We start from the raw sequence: 20,676 nt of genomic DNA, 5'->3' as shown, positions 1-20,676 counted from the left end.
CTGACCCAGCTAAACAATGGTCAGGGGAGGAGAGTGGGGGATGTGCAGAGGATGGGGGGAGTTCTGCCAGCCATGGAGTCACCATTGGGACGGTTATAGGAAAAGGGAGGTACGGGAAAAGGAGACCAAATGTGTTAATTGGGCCTAGGGACCTTCAGAGATCATTATTAGTTCCAAAACGTATTCCAAAAGGGTCTCCTGACAAGGTGAGTCTGGGTATCCGGGATGGCGGACCTGATGGATTAAAGCTGGTGCTGTTGAATGCCAGATCAGTTAATGGGAAAACAACCACTATAAGTGATCTGATATTAGAAGAGCGAGCAGACCTGGCTTGTATAACAGAAACCTGGTTGGATGAGTCGGGTGGGCCTAACCTCACTCAGCTCTGTCCTCCAGGTTACTCTGTTCAGCACCAGCCAAGATCCGGAGGGAGGGGAGGTGGGGTTGGAATAATCTATAGGGATTCTATCCCCGTGACCAGATGCCTCATCCCGCAATCTACCTCATTTGAAAGCGTCCACCTGCGGGTAGGAGACCGGGACAGTATAGGGATATTTGTAGTGTACCGTCCACCCCGCAACACTACAAACTCCCTGACTGAGCTAGCCAGGGTGATCTCGAACTTGGTGTTGGAGTCTCAGCGGCTTCTTGTGCTGGGAGACTTCAACATACACGCAGAGACCACCCTGTCGGGAGCGGCTCAGGTTTTCATGGATACCATGGCAACCATGGGACTGTCCCAAGTGATTTCTGGCCCTACCCACTGTGCTGGACATACATTGGACTTGGTATTTTGCCAGGGATGGGAGAATGGTGGTGGTGTGGAAGAGCTCTCGTTAGTCCCACTGTCATGGACTGACCACCACTTGGTCAAGTTTAGAATTACTGCAACCCCTAACCTCCGCGGGGGTGGTGGACCCATTAAGATGGTCCGCCCCAGGAGGCTTATGGATCCAAATGGATTCCTGATGGCTCTTGGGGATGTTCCCGCCTCCTCGGTAGGTGATTCTGTTGATGCTCTGGTCACTCTCTACAATGGGGAGATGGCCAGGGCAATAGACACGATTGCTCCAGAGCGGCCCCTCGCAATGCGCAGAGCTAAACTAGCGCCCTGGTACTCCGGGGAGTTGGCAGCGATGAAGCGCGAGACGAGGCGTCTAGAGCGTGTGTGGCGAAAGCGACGGAGCGAATCAAATTTAGCACGGGTTAAAGCCCAAAGGAAAACATATTGCAAAGCAATGGCTGCTGTAAAAAAAACCTATTATAGTTCTAGAATTGAGGCAGCCAAAAACCGTCCTGCCGAGCTTTTTAGAACTGTCAGAGGGCTGCTTAACAACACCCCTCAAACTGCGCCCACAGATGATGTGGCAGAGAAATGTGAAGCCTTTTCCCAGTTCTTTTCAAAGAAAATCGCTTTGATTCGTTCCGAGCTTGACGCCACAGTTGATGCAATCACCGAAGATGTAGCAAGAGCACCTGCTTGTCCTATTTTGATGGATTCATTTCAATCTGTGCAACCCGAGGATGTGGACAAGGTCCTTGGAGAAGCGAGAGCGACCACATGCATCCTAGACCCCTGCCCATCCTGGCTGGTTAAAGAAGCCAGAGGGGGGTTGGTCGAGTGGGTAAGAGTGGTGGTGAACGCCTCCCTCCGGGAAGGCAGACTTCCAGCTGGCCTCAAACAAGCCGTGATAAAACCGCTGTTGAAGAAGCCATCACTTGACCCCACTAATTGGAATAACTTTCGGCCTGTTTCCAATCTCCCCTTTTTGGGCAAGGTCGTGGAACGCGTGGTTGCCTCGCAACTCCAGGGATTCTTGGAAGCAACTGATTATCTGGATCCGGCACAGTCTGGCTTCAGACCGGGGCATGGAACTGAGACGGCCTTGGTCTCCTTGGTGGATGATCTCCGCAGAGAGCTCGACAGGGGGAGTGTGTCCCTGCTGGTTCTCCTGGATCTCTCAGCGGCCTTCGATACCGTAGACCACGGTATCCTTCTGGGTCGCCTCGTGGGAATGGGCCTTGGGGGTACTGCATTGCGGTGGCTCCAGTCCTTCCTTGAGGACCGTACCCAGAAGGTGTTGATAGGGGACAGCTGTTCGGCTCCACAACCGTTGTCTTGTGGAGTCCCACAGGGTTCAGTACTGTCCCCTTTGTTGTTTAACATCTACATGAAGCCGCTGGGTGAGATCATCCGGAGTTTTGGAGTTCGGTGTCATCTGTACGCAGATGATGTCCAACTCTATCACCCCTTTTCTCCAGCTTCCAAGGAGGCCGTCCAGATCCTGAACCGGTGCCTGGCTGCTGTGTCGGACTGGATGAGGGCGAACAAATTGAAGTTGAATCCAGACAAGACAGAGGTCCTCCTGGTCAGTCGGAAGGCCGAACAGGGTATAGGGTTACAGCCTGTGCTGGATGGGGTCGCACTCCCCCTGAAGGCACAGGTTCGCAGTTTGGGTGTCCTCCTGGACTCATCGCTGAGCCTGGAACCCCAGGTTTCGGCAGTGGCCAGGGGGGCCTTCGCACAACTCAAACTTGTGCGCCAACTGCGCCCATACCTTAGGAAGCCTGACATGGCCACGGTGGTCCACGCTCTGGTTACATCTCGTTTGGACTATTGCAATGCGCTCTACGTGGGGTTGCCTTCAAAGACTGTTCGGAAGCTGGAACTAGTCCAACGTTCCGCAGCCAGGTTATTAACTGGAGCGCTGTACAGGGAGCATACAACTCCTCTGCTGAAGCAGCTCCACTGGCTGCCCGTTAGCTTCCGGGCACAATTTAAAGTGCTGGCTTTGGCCTACAAAACCTTAAACGGCTCTGGTCCAACTTACCTCTCCGAACGTATCTCCCTCTATGAGCCGCCCCGCAGATTAAGATCTTCCAGTGAGGCCCTGCTCTCGGTCCCGTCGCCGTCACAGGTGCATTTGGCTGGAACGAGGGACAGGGCTTTTTCGGTGGTGGCTCCGCGGCTGTGGAACTCCTTGCCAAGGGAGATTAGGGAAGCCCCCTCACTCATGTCTTTTAGGAAGCAGCTGAAGACCTGGATGTGGGACCAAGCTTTTGGCCCATCCTAAGATACGGTCGATATAATCTGATGTATTCGCTGGATTAATGTGTAATTGAATACAGACTGGCTCTGACTTTTGGCCCAATGCTACTGGCCCTGTTGTAATCGCCACACAGTACTTACTGTTTTAAATGGGGTATAATATTGGTTTTTAAGTGTGTTTTTACGATCGTTTGTTTTACTATATTTTGTATTATATGGGGCATTAATCTTGCCATTATGTAAGACCGCTCTGGGTCCCCCTGGGGGAGAAGAGCGGTATATAAATTAAATAATAAATAAATAAATAAATAAATAAGTGAGACTCTACTGTATGTGGATTTTGTTTCCAAAATGTGCCATTTTTTTTAAAAAAAATTGAAAAATGATCTATAGGAGGCAATACATTGTTGGCTAGGAATATAATATTATGCAAGTAGTGATCAAAATTATCAAAATGTATGAAATCACTTCAGGACAGGGCTTGAAACAATGCATTTTATAACAAGAGAATGCATATTAGAGGTGTGCAATTCACCCAAAAGACATGTCATTTTGGGATCCATTGTCGGCTGATCCCTCATTCTGTTTACAGGGAAGTCACTCGATTGGGGAGGGGTTTTGCTGTTTTCATTCGGCAAAGATACAGCCCATTGGTTACAATGCGAAACTTTAAAGGCTCAATAGGCCATTTTAAGGCCTATCTGCACGAAACCTACTTCAGTTTTGGACCCCATTTACAACTGCAAGCCTGCCAAGTTTAAAAAAAATTCACCAATCTACTAATTTTTTAGAATTATTTTAAGTTTTAACCATAATATATTTTTTTAAATAAGACAACCCGCAAGAGAGGGTTCTGGGAATTCTAGTCACCGGTTGTGTGAATTCCCAGCCAAACAGAGCATGGACACAAACAGGCTTTTTATTGGCTGAGAAACAGAGAGCAAGAAAAACTTCAACTTCCATCATGCTCCAAGAGGAAGTTTCATTGCCCACCCTATGCAAGTGCTGCAGGGAAACCAAATTTCCAGGGCCCTCTCTGGAGGAGGAGGGAACTTTCCAAGAAGAAATGGAGGATGCTGCTTTTTCCAGAGAACGAGGAAGATCCTTGCCTCAAGTATATTGCAGACTTAACTCCTTTCTCTCCAGAACCGATAAAATCTCTCTCTCTAAATACATTTTGCTGGGCTTTTCATCTCCCTCCTTCCCATTCTGTTTTTGGATATTATATAAAATGATCCACCAAAAACTGCAGATCATTTTCATTCAAACTGATTTGGGCCCAAGCCTAATGCATATCCTCAGCATGTTTTTTTATTCGTGTAAAATTTGTCCAGATGGATTTGGTACCTTTTGGAAACAAGCTCCAGATATGCACAAATGCATGTGACACATCCCTACTTTGAAAACTACGATGGTGGACTGCACAGGGTCTACAACTGATGTTCTAAAACTGCCCATCAGTTCATTTCTTCAGAAAAGCCTTTAGGTGGATATCCCAGGAACTGAGACCTATAGTTCATGACCTGTCCAGAAGATGTGACCCTGACTGCAATGTATTCAACTCTGATAAAGACCAGCTGAAGATGTGGGCCTCCAAAATATGTGGACACTAGTATTTTTTCTAATAGGATTATAATTCTACAATATAAAATGGGTACATGCTTGAACTGTTTCTAAAAGAGAAAACAGATGTTTATTCATCAAGAATCTGGCTCCTTAGTAATCAGGTAAATATATTCAGACAATTTTAAAATTAACTAGCAGTCAATTTAAACTGCTCATGTTATGCATCTGTTTGAGATGCATGTCAATTATTTCTCAATGATACAGAATAGGAAAAGTTATGTAAATACTAACAAGTGAAAATGGATTTCCCCCAGAATTATCATTTCATCTGGCTCACATTTTCCTCCTATTTGCTGTAACTGTTCAATAGAAACTAATAGCTCTTCTACTTCAAAAATTACATTTTAGCTATCTCTTCAGATGCCATCTGTATCTCCCTTCTACCAAAACATCCCTTAGGATGGCTGCACAACCTCATTGTAGCAGTCTGGTTGGGATTTTTAGACAATTACCATGGTATAATTGTATTCATTTTTACTTGGTAATCTGAAAACTAATATCATACATTAACTTGCATTAATTATGTTCTCATATGCTCATAGATTTATTTTCACTTGATGATCTGGAAAATACTAACATAAACCAATTTCTTCACTCTATGAAGTTTGTTTCCACATCTATTACTTTGCAATGTCCTCTCAGATATACAACATAAACGAGATTAGAGCTCATATGGAGAAAACTAAAAATATAACACAAGACTGGAACTGTGCTGTTCAGCTTTTGCACTACATTTGTAAAAATGTATTTTGTCTATACTAATGAATTAGCCAAAGGCATACTGGCTTCTCTATGGGAACATAATATAGGCAATTGTAAGATCTAGAATAATTCTTATGTTCTTACATGCTTTTCACTTTAAAAAGGGTATAAAAATTCTTCTTGGGATACATCTACACCACTTTAATTGCCATGGCTCAATGTTATGGAATCCTGGGGATTGTAGTTTTTTAAAAAAAAAAAAAAAAACTTTCAGCCTTTTCTGTCAAATGGTGATGTTGTCTCATTAAACCAGTAGTTCTCAACCCATAGGTCCCCAGATGTTTTGGCCTTCAACTCCCAGAAACCCTAACAGCTGGTAAATTGGCTGGGATTTCTAGGAGTTGTAGGCCAAAACACCTGGGGACCCACAGATTGAGAGCCACTGCACTAAACTATAACTCGAATGATTCCAAAGCCATGTCAGTTAAAGTGATTTCATACTGTACTGATTCTACTGATTCATGTAGATGCACCCTTCATTTCTGTGTCTACCAGACTTGGCTATCAAAAATAGATCACTCTCTACATACTCTAGATACTCTCTACACACACATACTGCCCCCTTGAAATGGATATGACTTTGTAAACTTCAGAATATTTTTAATGTCTTTTGCCCTCAATTCAAGAACTTTATCCGTCAATGTTGAGCTAAGGGGATCCCATTTGGGGTTGAGACCCACAGTTTAAGAAGAAGTGGTATAGATAATTGTCCAGAGTGTTTCTTATTTCCAGTTCAATGTGATTTATTTCCAATGTGGAGTACAAAGAATTAGGAGCTGGATAGATAAATATTTGAGCAAGTTAGGCCAAGAGATAATTGATGAATGCACATCAGCTGAGCAGTGAACAGTAACTTGGACACTAACTCAGCCAGGAAAGCCAAAAGCAAAACTACAGAAGGGCTGGATTGCTCTAATGAGCAATGAGATAGCTCATAACCTAGAGATCCTCAAACCAGAGCTGGGAATGCAGCACTTAAGGTAGAGCACTCAGCCCCTTCTACACTTCCCTATATCCCAAGAACCAATCCCAAATTATCTGCTTTAAACAGGATTATGAATCTCCACTGCCAGATAATTTCGGATAATCAGATAATCTGGGATCAGATCCTGGAATATAGGGGCAGTATGGAAGGTTTATTAAGAGTTTCTTCCTCTGAAGACTAGAAGTTTGTTGGAACAGTAGTGGCACTTGATGTTGTGCAGACCCACACAGCTAGAATTGGATCAGTGTGTAGCCTAGTATGCAACATAACATTAAAAAGGAGTTTTAGCCCTCCACAACTCCAATTTCTATGAGGATGCACTTAAAACTTAACTTTTATTCTACTTTCAAAGCAAAATTTCAAAGACAAGGCAGCAAAATAGAGTAGAAGCTATGACAGAACTCCAATGTTGTATATGCGTTGACTCACCATTATATTTATTATATTAGACCCATTGCCTGATTATAAAGTTTTCCTTATAGAAACGGCCAACAATTTATATTTTAGCAGATATCACCCTTGGACTTTCATCCCCACAGTTAGACTGAAGGATTGCAGCCAGAGCATGACTGGTTTTTTTAATGATCTGTGAGCCACTCTGGGATCCTTTCCAGATGAATGAAAATAAAAATGCTTAGCGTAAACAAACAACCATTTTGCAATTGCAATTAGTTTACAAAATAATAGATTTCTAATATTGTCCCCATAATGCATTTCCCCTGAACCAGAAGGTCATCTGTAATGTATAGTAAAATCTATACATTAGTCATAGCCAAAAAGAGACATAATGGGGGTGGTGTTATAATCACAATATGGTTCTGGAGAGTTTTTCACCATCTCATGCAAATGCAGGCAATTTGAAATTAAGAGTATTTCAACAGTACACACCAGGGCAAGGGGTTTTCACAAGTACCTAAGCAAGTCTTTGATTAGCATCAACTAATCCTCTTCATAGAATAACCATGCAATCCAAAACATATGTGTTACTAGGAATCTAATAACACCTTACAGATTAACTTGAGAGAACAATGTTGGTAGGATAAGCTTTCATAGGCTAAGGGAGCATCTACACTTCAGAATTAATACAGTTTGACAGATTTTAACTGCCATGGCTCAATTACATGCAATTCTGGGCATAACAGTTTAGTGAAGCATCTGCATTCTTTGGCAGAGAAGGCAAAACTACAACTCTTTTATAAAACTACAACTCTAGTCTACAATATGAATGGATCCCAAATCTACTTCCTAAGGTGCATGAAGCACATCACTTTGCATACTGATATTACAGATTAACAAAGCTATGTCTTTGAATTGACTATACCTAAAAATGATAATAACATGCATATATAGTTCTTATAGATTCAGAATTAGCATTTGAGAGAGTTCAACTCAATTTTAATGTAAGCCAACAAGAAGCAGTGTCCAAAGATTTCAGAATTTACTTTGTGAAACTGAAGATTAATTCACACACTGTTCAGCAGGTTTCGCAATTATTACAATAAATTCATCTCCCTCTGTCTTTTACACTTGTAAATGCAATATTTAAAAACAGTCCTGTTTGCAATTATGCTATTAAAGTATGATATATTGTTTTTAGTATTTCTAAATTACATACATATAGGTGCATTTTTATCATGTTAATATTTTAGGCACACAAATGAATGAAAAAACTGCCTTCAATTTCTGTTGCTATGCAACAACAGAAAATCAAATCAATAAATTAGAAGATTAGGACTAGAAGTATTATTTTTAATATTTATCAGAATAAACTGGCATATTTCCCTTTAGACGTGGGAAGTGGAAAATTTGCTGATGATCAATTATACAAATGGTAGAATATCTATAGCCATTCACACCTCTAGAAGCAAGTTCAAAAAGATTAGTTTCATGGATCAATGTAATCTGTGGACCACCACTTGATTTATACAATATCTATTACATGTCCTCTTCTGAAGTTACATGCACTATAAAATATGCTTTGTTTCTTAGGGCCCTTCTACACAGGTCCAAAACATGTGATAGGTTTCGGGTTACCCTGAGGTGTCCAAATGACGCCTCAGGTTAATCAGAATTAATCCAGAATAAAATGGGATTTCCCAGTTTATTCTGGATTAATAAAACACCTGGAAAGTTCCAGACCTTACTTCAAGGAGCTGGGCCTGTTGGGATTGATTCTTGGGAACAGCTTTCACGTTCCTGAGGGCCAATCCCCATTGCCATCCCATTTTCGGGCTCTAAGAGCCTGAAGAAGAGAGATAGCTCCCCCCCCCCCCCCCGGCCACAATTTTTCCTCCAAACTTACTAGAGGAGCCTGGCTGTATCTTCAGGTCCCTCAGAGAAAACTTCTGACGCATCAAAATAACACATCGGTAGTTCTGAAGAGGGAAAGGCAGAAATGTAGCCATCACCCACCAGCAAAATCCCGGAGTTTGGGGCTGTTGTGAGGCCTCAAACCGAAGAGGAACTGGGATTTGGGCCTTTGTGGAAAGGCCCTTAAACATGCATATACAGTCATCTTGTAATTCTACTATCTAAATGATGAAACTTCTCCATCTCTCATAACTGAGTTTATTATTACCAGAAACCCTGAAGTCTGAACCTGGGACCTTCTGTATCTACCTCCAGCCCGAGAAACATTTCCTTCTTAGATGTAAAATTCCTTAAAACTCCACACAAATCAATTAACTTAAAGAGTCACCTAGTACATTATAACTCCATTTATGTATCAAGTTAAAAGTAAATTGTATCACTTATAAAGTGCTAAAACCAATCATACAGCTGTCCTCTTTATTTTGTTATCCCAGCTTGATTTATTCTGCATATTTTATTTGTGACAACACAACTACAGCATTTTACAATTAAACTCAATTCAAGGTTCAGTAAACAGTAGCAAAATTCTGCTAAACAGGGTACAGTTGTTGCTGCCAAAACAGACACAGGGTTACAATGTTACTGACGGCACTTCCAGTCTGTGTCAAAATTCCAGACTGTGTCAAACTTTCAGACTGTGTAAAGAAGTAGTTTTAAAAATTTGGTAGACCTGAAAGTAAATCCAGATACAGACCTGTCAATCTCAGGTAATGCTCCCCTGCCATCCTGACACCTTCCTTTACAGTGGATTTTACATATTCACAAGATTGAATAGAGACATCCGGCAAAAATTCTCTCCAAGATGTGCTGGATCATATATGCGCTCATGTGAATATCTTAATGTACACGCAAGCATATTTCTTATTATCTCTCCTCACCCAACTATAAATTCAAGCTTTGTTCAATATCATAAAAATTAGACCAAAGGAATGCTTGTGGAGAGTTCTAATTGTAATTGTTTTCCATTAGTTCTTCCGTTTAGCCACCTCTGTGTACGTGGCTCCATTTTTTGACAGCTCTAATCAACTGTTACAGAATTTTAAAATGCGCACATGCGCTGGAGCAGTCCACACCAGGGTATATGAAGGAAGTCACATGTTTTCAATGACTGAAGGGATATAAAATCATGGTCTTAAAATCTGGTATTAAAATCACCTTTTAAACACATGCTTTTAAGTTGAGCACAAACTTTCATTTAACCATCCCCCTTTTATCTCGGTTTCTTCCAGGTTTCAGTGCATGTATAGAAGGGCCCTGAGCAGAACTCCTATAAAGAAGCAACTGAGAAGAAATTCCAGAAAGACAACCATGCCAAACCATAGTTGCAAAAACAACAAAGACATAAGCTTTTGTATGATACAATCTATTTTGTCTGATGCATCAGGATTTAAAGATGGGATAAATGGAAGGATAATATTACCCTAAATCAAAGTATTAGCTCTAAATAAAATAAAATAAACCAGCTGAAGAAATAGGAAGTGTTGCTTTACCATTTGAAAATTGATTCAATAGATCTACTTCAGTTCAGACTAGGAATTGGATTTAGGCCATTGATCATTAGATCTTTCAAGAGTTTTATTTGTGTAATGGAGATTTCTTTCATATTCTGGAACAGCTGCAGCATTCTCTCCTCAATTGAACATGTTACTAATACGAGTAATATAGTTTGATGGTTAGCTGCTTTATAATGTCTTTTCAAACTCATGGGGAAAAACAAACACTGACTCTTGCACATAAAGATGCCCTCAAACATCAGATACAATGGACGAGAGCATCTGGCAAGAACCAATGCTTGCTGTGAGATTGTAGGAGTTACATTCTAAGAAATGATCTTGCCAAGCTCAGCTATGGAGAAATGGCGAGAAAGTGTTATTGAGGATCAGTTTAATGTTTCTTATATTCTGACTATGACTTTCAAGGAGGTTGCTAGAAAAAAGCTTAATGAAAGCAGGGAATTAACAGAGCTTGACCAAGCAGTTTTTGGCAACGACAGGAAAGAGACTCTGAATGCAATCTCCTCCAGGTCTCAATAACCTTCAGGAAGGCTGCGAGCCATTCCAGATTCATACAGAAGGAAAGGAAAAAATAATTTTGACAGTACATTCTTCCTCCATGCTGTGCTTTTTATTCCGCATGAGACTCATACTATTACAATAGCAGTGATATGCCAAGTTAAATATGTCCTCCCAATTATAGCGTAATTTAATTTAAAAAAAATTAAATTGTATGACAGTTGTTCTTCAGTATTTACAGCATCACAGTCCTGAACATGAGCACTAAAGCAGCCTACTGAAAAAATATTTATGGAATTACTTTGAGCTCTCCTTGAAGTCCCAAATACTACTTGTGAATGGAATTTTGATGTTTTGCTTTAGCTTTTTTAAAACTTGCATATAGAAAACTAAAACCAGAATGTTTAGAGAAGAAAAGGGGAGCAGGAAGGGCACATAAGATATGACTGGGGGTAGGTTAATAGCAGCTGAATATATTTCCAAACCACACTTTCTTGAAAATGAGGTCTATTAAATGCAGCTTCACAAGGAAAAATGTTTAAATCTTTCCCAATGTATCCAAAATGCACTTTGATGCATGGGGCAAAGTGGCACAAGAGGAGAATGAGAAACAGACAAGATGTGTAAAAAAATATCTAAAGGAAAAAAGCTGTACAATCCACAGCATAAGCAATATTGGTCCTAATTCCTTTGATTTTTATCACACGAATGCACTATTCCACTACGGTAGTTCTATCGACAGTGGATAAATACTGGGTTGAGAACATCTTATATCACACACACCCTTCAATCATGCAATTGTGCTGATTTGTGGTCCTACAATCATACTTATACATAGTCCTGTGGCATCTACTCCTCTTACTATGGCTGTACCATATTTTCAAAATTGTTTTAGAGCAATTGTGCAATTCCAGATTTATTAAAAAGGCAACTATGAACTTATGAGAGTGGGGAGGGGGTGGAAGAGATGACTAGCTTGGGAACAACAACGGTTAGTTGTCAAGAGATGGAAATCTGAAAAATATTGTTGACATACTGGCATGTAAGCAGAAGGGACTCTTAGCACCAAGGTAGCTGATTTGGGAGCTATTAATAGGTTTTAGATGGGTGAATTTCAGAGAGAGGCCAACCAGCACTGAGATGAATATGGCATTATGCAATAGGGATCATTACCAAAGGTGAAGGTCCACCTGTAAAATTATCTTTGCATGTTGAAACAAAGCAGAGAGTTGAAGGTATTCTGAAAAGTCCAATCTAACTATTGTGCAATAAGCCACTGTAATTGTAGTACTGAAGTCTGAGCCAGTCAGAAAATGGTTGATGCTCATTCTTATCCCAAACAATGGCAGAAAAAATAATTATGTAGGTAGTATTAGGAACACTGAGTCTCAGAGTCTGGCCCCGAGTCTCTAGTTTTCATTAAATATCTCCCAGAGAGATATGATAATGCAAATTATCCAGTTTTGATTAACCTGGCTCTAAACAAGAATAAAGGTCTGGAGAGAAAAACATTTTAAATGGCTTAACGGCTTTATTGCTGCAACTTGCTAAGGGTCTATTGGGATCTATGCATTTAGTTTTTTTCTTCCTCCCCCAGCTCTTGTGGTGCCAGGACTCTAACTCTGCTTTGCACCCATCTTCTGGCTAGAAGAAAATAATCTATAGTAAATGTTCCTTATCCCATCTTCCCAAAAGGTGAGCAACTGTGGCCGGTACTTAATGCATAATATTTAATGGCTTGACAGGGGACATCTGTAGCCATGCTTTGGCTCTGAAAACTCAGGGTATAGGGCAATCCTGACCAAGCAACCTTCAGGAACATCCATCCACTGCAGGATGGGGGTTAAGGAAAAACAAAGCTTGCATGTTCTTACAAGAAATGCCTGAAATAGAGAAATCTTTATCTTAGAGTCTGCACAAGAAATGAGAAATTGAGGAAATATTACCATATAAAGGTAATATATTGCTCAATGAACTGTAGAGCAATTGCTGAATGAGTAAACTGACATTCATATTACTCTGCAGGATTCATGTAAGAATAAATTAGTTGAGGGGCGTGATATGTCACCCGGAGCTCCTTGACAAAAAATGTAATAACTAAAGTGATAGCACAAAAAGATCAAGATCACCAGATTCTTGAAAAAAGTCTGTACGATACGTAATTGGCCTTGAAGGAAAAGATACCAGTCTCTTTGTTTTGAAATTTCCACATATTATCATACAAGACCTTGTTGAGTGCCTTGTGCCTTGAAATGACCACAAATTGAACATTATGAGAAACTATTTAATAATTATATGCCGTGTTTTATGCCATAAGCTTTATATCACATGTATTTAGTCCCATAGGCCATGTCCGTCTTCCATTGTGCTTTTGGAGAGTAATTACTGCATACATCACTTTTGTTACTCTCCTCCAATATCTGTCCTCCAGATTGCACCACTACTTTATGACCCTGTTTTCTGTGGTTTATTCCTATTCCCTTTCTCACCCCAAGTTTTTAACCTAGTGTTCATGTGGCCCGCCCTTGGTTTTATTGTTCTTTTGATTTTGCTTAATGTAGTGTATATTATCTTTTATTGTATTGTTTAATGTGTTATGATTTGTTGTTCTATTTATATTCTGTGATATGGTATTGTTCTGGGCATGGCCCCATGTAAGCTGCCCCGAGTCCCTGTTGGGGAGATGGTGGCGCGGTATAAATAAAGATGATTATTATTATTATTATTATTATTATTATTATTATTATTATTATTATTATTATGCCATGTTACATGGCCCTCCAGATGCTGGACTGTAACTCCTATATTCTACACCATTAGGCATCATTAACAGAGCTAATAGGAGTTGTGATACTGTAACATCTGGCAGTTTGCAGTTTGTTCTGTTTTGTCAGAATAGTGGGATTTGAATTTAGATGCAAAGCTTGTGGATATGATGTCTGACTTCAAAATGTGCTTTAACCTTTCCATAACTAACCTCAGAGCCACAAGTGCTGTTGCGTTGCAATTCCCATTATCCCCAATCTGCATGGCAGATAATCAAATGTGATAGGACCAATTGGATAAAAACTAAGCAGCACATACCACTATGTAAAAGAAATTATAGTTGGCTCTCTGTATCCACAGATTCTCCCATCCATGGATTCAATGACCTTTGAAGGCAACCATAAAGCTGACATGGCCTTCAATGAAAATGGTTTTGACAGCTCTGCTTTAGAGCCTTAAAATGCACCAACATTTAAATATTTTCACAAAATTAATCAAAATAATCGATCCATATATCTACATATATACGTAAATAATAGTTTATGTTTATTGCTAATTACTTTTGGCCAACAACCTCTAATATTCTTTGAGCCACTGTCTAAGTAATACATTGTTAGTAACTCTTTTAAACACAGAGAAACATTATTTACTAAGACAACTGCTAAAACATTTAGGCTCTGCAGACTCACAACTTGATAACCGGCAAAGAGTTTGAATTCCTACCCATCTATCATCTGCTTTCATCCAGTTAGAAATGCAGCAGCACGCTTAACTTTTTCTAGCCTCATTACTTCTCTTGGGCTGTAATTAGCCTTAGGATCAAGCTTTTGATATTACTCTTTGCATTTAAAAGGATTCTATTATTCATGTGTCTATATTTTCTCTATTAGGACTTGAATTCTTAATTTGATGATCTTTTGTGCTGCCTGCAAAATATATGAATATTGATTAAGAAGCCTGTTTCGAATTAGAGAAAATATCAAATATTCACTTAAATGTGACTGCATTAGTAAAGTTGTGGTCCATTCATTACAGTAAAATGATATCAAATAGGTTCTTTGTTTTTTAATGTCATATGGACAATTTAAATGTATAAAGGAATTATCTAAATTGTTCATATGACATTTAAAAAACTATTTTTAAACAAGCAATGCATGGAAGTAGAAGAAGACAATAGAATAGAAAGGACAAGAAACCTCTTCCAGAAAATTAGAAACATCCATAGTAAATTTCAGGCAAAAATTGACATGATCAAAAACAAAGATGGCAAGGACCTAACAGAAGCTGAAGAAATCAAGAGAAGGTGGCAAGACTATACAGAAGATCTGTATTGGAAAGATAGTAATATTGAGGATACCTTTGACAGTGTGGTGAGTGAATTAGAACCAGACATCCTGAGGAGTGAGGTTGAATGGGCCTTAAGAAGCATTGCCAATAACAAGGCAGCAGGAGATGATGGGATCCCAGCTGAACTGTTTAAAATCTTGAAATATGATGCTGTCAAGGGGATTCATGTCATAATCCAGCAAATATGGAAACCACAGGAATGGCCATCAGATTGGAAAAAATCAACTTATATCCCCATACCAAAAAAGGGGAAACACTAAGAAATTCTCAAACTTTCATTCCGTGGCACTTATTTCACATGCCAGTAAGGTAATGCTCAAGCTCCTGCAAGGTAGATTCCAGCAATACATGGATCAAGAGTTGCCAGATGTACAAGCTGGTTTCAAAAAGGCAGAGGAATAAGAGACCAAACTGCCAATATCCGCTGCATAATGGAGGGAGGTTCAGAAAAACATCTATTTCTGTTTTATTGACTATTCTGTCAATGTGTGGATCATAATAAATTGTGGCAAGTTCTTGGTGGTATGGGAATACCAAGACACCTTGTCAGTCTCCTGAGGAATCTGTATAACAACCAAGTAGCAACAATAAGAGCAGACCACGGAACAACAGGCTGGTTCAAGATTGAGAAAGGAATACAGAGGGCTACATACTCCCACCATACCTATTCAACTTTTATGCAGAACACATCATGTGATGTGCGGGGGGCTTGATGAATCCAAACTTTAGATCTGCAGATTATAATACTCTGATGGCTGAAAGCAAGGAGGAGCTAAGGAGCCTTATCACCAAGGTGAAAGAAGAAAGCGCAAAAGCTGGGTTGCAGTTAAACATAAAAAAAACAAGATTATGGCAACCAGACTGATTTAAAACTGGCAAACAGAGGGAGAAAACATGGAGGCAATGACAGACTTTGTAGTTCTAGGCATGCAGATTATTGCAGACGCAGACTGCAGCCAGGAAATCAGAAGACGTTTACTTCTTGGGAGGAGAGCAATGATCAATCTCAATAAAACAGTGAAGAGTAGAGACATCACACTGGCAGTGGTAATCCCTGTAGTAACCCTTGGATGCAAGAGCTGGACCATAAAGAAGGCTGAGTGAAGGAAGATAGACGCTTTTGAACTGTGGTGTTGGAGGAAAATTCTGAAAGTGCCTTGGACTGCAAGAAGATCAAACCAGTCCAGGAAATAATACCTGACTGCTCACTGGAGGGAAGGATATTAGAGGATGAAGTACTTTGTTCACATAATGAGAAGACAGGAAAGCTTGGAGAAGATAATGATGCTGGAGAAAATGGAAGGAAAAAGGAAAAGGGGCCAACCAAGGGCAAGGTGAATGGATCCTTGAAATGACTGGCTTGTTCTTGAAGGAGCTGGAGTGGTGATGGCTGACAGGGAGCTCTGGCGTGGGCTGGTCCATGAGGTCACAAAGAGTCGGAAATGAATGAACGAATGAACAGCAACAAAGGAATGATCTAAATGCTTGTTTCATTTCTAATAGATTGCAATCACGTTCTAATTAACCTCCTATTAGGTCAAGTTGCCAAAAGATCAGTGTTAAACTTATTCTTTCCTTCTCCTACTCCCATATTTGTGCCGTTCACTGTCCTCCTTTTAACAGTCTTAAAGTTCTCACTGAAGGTACCATTTAATTATTCCAGTCTTTCCTTGACTTTATATATTTGGTGCTCTCCTGCTTTCCACATTGAATTAATTCACTGTATCACATTTATATCCATCACATCATTTGGTCAAGAATGGCAATCAAGGCAAAATAAATATTCCTAGTACCTATTTGAGCTTATAAACCACACACACATCCCATTCTCTGTTTAATGGCTATAATCCCGTAGCACTCCCTTTAAACAATAATGTAATCAGACTTCTACTTAAGGGAATACTCTATTAATTCATGAATCCCAAGTTGATAAATTCTCCCATACTCAAGCAAGCTTTTCCAAAAGGGTAACAACACATCTTTGAGAATGCCACTGTACTCACCCACCAATGATACTAATATTAATAAAAGGTTTGATTGTCTCCTTTAAAAAGGCAAAGCTGACTCACTGTTGTCCATGTTGTGCTCTTGTTTTCTTGTAGGATTGTAAGTATGTGTGTAAATGTAAAAAGTACAAAAAGTGAAAAAATACAGGCGCCAATGAAGTTTAATTGGTTATAGTAAAGATAAAAGTGATTTTTAAAAGAATCTGTGATCCGGCCACCTTATATTTTAATGAAGAGTCAATTGTTATAGTCTGCACTCCCATACCTACCTCCTGAGGCTCATTCATAATACAGGTAAAGTAATGGCATTTGACAAGTAAGGGACCTCTGCTACTGAAATAGAAAATTGAGTTGGGAAACCATCTCCCAAATAACATTTATGCTTATGCAATGTTATAAATGAATATGTCATGTCTGCTTTGAAAACTCATGCTCTGCTGCTGCTGTCACTAAAACTCTCATTATGTTAAAATATTTAGAATCCTAGGTCAGCATCAAGGTTTTCTGGAATGCCATTCTGATCATGAAGAGGGGGGACAACACAAGCATTAAAATAGCTCACTGCAAATCCCATCGATACAGACACTATTCACTCACACCCAATCTATTTGGTTAGTAACTGCTGTCTCAGTGTGTGTGTGTACCCAAATAAAAGAAATCAGTTATGGTTCTCTAATAAAGAACCGAGGAGTGGTGTTAACCAGGTTTTCATATCATCTCTATAACTAAATTGTGCATCATTTATGATAGCAGTAGCAGACTTAAAAGTACAAGATGTCTTTGGTCCCTTCCACACAGCTATATAAAATCCACATTGAACTGGATTATATGGCCTTTAGGCCCCATCTACATGTCATATAAAATCCAGATTATCTGCTTTGAACTGGATTATATTAGTCTACGCTGCCATATAATCCAGTTCAAAGCAGTTAATCTGGATTTTATATAGCAGTGTAGATATGGCCTTAGGCTGGATCTAAACTCCGATAACCCAGGATCTGATCCCAGGTTATCTGCTTTGAACTGGATCATATGAGTCTACACTGTCAGATAATCTGTGATAAGAAGATAATATGGCACCAGATCCTGGGATATAGGGCAGTGTAGATCCAGCCTTAATGTACTAAAATCCCCAAATTTGGTGCACCCTTATCCACATGATAAAGGAAGTAGACACTTGTATATTACAGAAGAACGGATGATGACTTAATTTCTCTACGTATCTGAATGGAATGCCAGAGATACAGATATAATCAACTGTTTGCTCCTTCAGATAGGGCAAATATTGTTAGAGGTTGCCCTCAGTTTTGTTTTTAAAATCAGACTTTTTGCTGGTGATATCCAACAGCTACAGGCAGAGAACCAGGGACCTTGCTCTACAATTTAATGAACATAGATCATCATCATCATTTAATTACTTATTAATCACCCTCCATCCAAGATGCTCTAGGCGATTTACAAGATAAAATTGTAAAGAATAAAAACATACATACAAATATTGATAAAATTAACATAGATCAAAAGTTCTAGTAAAGAGCCAGGTCTTGAGTGCTAGGGTAAAAGGCCCTAACTCATGCATGGCTCTCATATAGGGCGGCAAGGCATTTCATAAGGCAGGGGCAGAAATAGAAAACAATCATTTATCCTTACAAACTACTGATGAAAGACTGATGATTGTCACTTACTGCCTCCTGGGGTTTACACTCCAGCAACATCTGGAGAAGCATCTCATTCAGAGAAAAGGGGGAAAGTCTGGATTCACAGAAAGTGAAAAATTACCCCTTTATTATGCTGACAAAACAGTGTTCTAAACTTTGGACATAACCCAATCTGATTTCAGGAAACTGATAAAGACTAAAGCCACAATTTTCTACTAGCTTATTTATTAAATTTTTATTGTTAATTACCTTAAAACACACATGCACAGAAAAAAAATCCCCACCACATACATTCAATCAGAACCCGCAGGTGTTATTTGGTTTAATATACAGGAAGTCCCCGAGATACTAACATCTATGTTACAAATGAAGATACATATGGATCATGCAGTGCTTGGGATCATATCAATTTCTCTCCATAAGGAGACTCAAAGCCGCAAAAAATTAATTCATTAATTCACTTGCAGGAGAGAACCAAATAGTTTATTAAGATTATTTTAACATGAAGTTGCTAGCCAAACATGACTTCATTTCATTCCATATTTATAATAGAATATAACATGTACTCTCAATTTTAATAAACAGAGGCATTGTTCATTCTTATTTTTAGCAGCCTGATTTGTCTTCCAAATTATTTTAGTCTCATTAAAACTGCTTGGTTTACACTCCTTTGTACATTTCATGAGTGGCCAATAAAAAGTCGTTTCAGTCAGCTCTAGATATTGCTTAATTTTGTTCTTAAAGAAGCTATTTTCACATTTATTGCCAGCACTAATTAAATGTCACTACAATCCCATTAATTGCTGCTATGCAAGAAAAAAGTTAATTAAAAAAAGTAAAAACCAACTCTGTTTGGCATGTCAGCTTGAAAGAACTTTTGCATTCAAAATATGATGGTCTGGGAAGATGCAAGGTCCAGGAAAACATCAAATGTAGGGGTTTACCTGCACACACTTATATTTCCCCTAGTATTCTTACCCCTAGTTTAGCTCTACAAGCAAATAATAATAATAATAATAATAATAATAATAATAATAATAATAATAATAATTTATTTATATCCTGCCACCATCTCCCCGAAGGGACTCGTGAGGGCTCACAAAAGCACTACAAGGTGCAGCACACATAAAGTACACATTACATAGCATATAAAATGATGACAACATAAATTTACACCATGATTTTACATAATTAATGTAGGTTACACATTATTTTAAAAGAGTAAGGAATCCACTATGAATGACAGATGAACTGAAAATATGCTGCTAAAGAACACAAATATAATAGAGGAAAAATGTTATATCGACAAGTTTTCGCATAACATGACATAATTAACCACCAAATATTATTTGTAATGATTGTAGGCTGAATCGGCTGCCATACAACAGGATTTCTGTTTGTACAAGAGAAAACTTCAAGCCTCATCCCTCTCCGGCCCCTTCTACACTGCCACATAATCCAGATTATGAAAGAAGATAATCCACATTATCTGCTTTGAACTGGATTATCTGAGCCCCCTTCAATATTGCCATATAACATCCAGATTATCTGCTTTAAACAGGATTTTATGGCAGTGTAGACTCATATAATTCAGTTCAAACCAGATAATGTGGATTATCTGCTTTTATAATGTGGATTATGGCAGTATAAAGGAGGCCTGAGTCGACACTGCCATATAATCCAGTTCAAAGCAGACAATTTGGATTGTATATGGCAGTGGAGAAGGGGCTTCCTTCTTTCCCATCTGTCTGAATTACTGACATTACTTTGGAGAATTGGATTATTTACAACACAGTTCTGTGTTAAAGTCTCAAGCACTATTTAGGGGTGGGACAAACCTATAGTAATGCGCTTAACAGAATTGCAAAAAAGCAAGCAGGTATATAGATTTGTTTGCTTGATAATACATTTTCTTCAGTTTTTGAAACTTGACAATAAATCCTATAAGAAAACTACTGGAACCTTATATTATCCCTGCACAGAGGATCCCAAATTTTAGAAAGTAGGTTCTTGTACAAATATTACATCTATTATGACAAGATAAAATCAGAATTCACAAACATATATACAGAGATATATAAAAATATATGGTAAG

The 20,676-nt window shown here is 39.2% G+C and overlaps 1 protein-coding gene across 6 annotated transcripts in view; it reads right to left on the bottom strand.

Annotated features, from left to right (window-relative positions):
• Positions 1–20,676, bottom strand: part of gulp1 (GULP PTB domain containing engulfment adaptor 1) — a 225,049-nt gene that overhangs the window by 139,004 nt on the left and 65,369 nt on the right. The window lies entirely within an intron of this gene.

The sequence above is a fragment of the Anolis carolinensis genome, chromosome 1, assembly GCF_035594765.1.
Source record: "Anolis carolinensis isolate JA03-04 chromosome 1, rAnoCar3.1.pri, whole genome shotgun sequence".
NCBI classification, from domain to species: Eukaryota; Metazoa; Chordata; class Lepidosauria; order Squamata; family Dactyloidae; genus Anolis; species Anolis carolinensis.
This window is presented reverse-complemented; position numbering and strand designations above follow the sequence as displayed.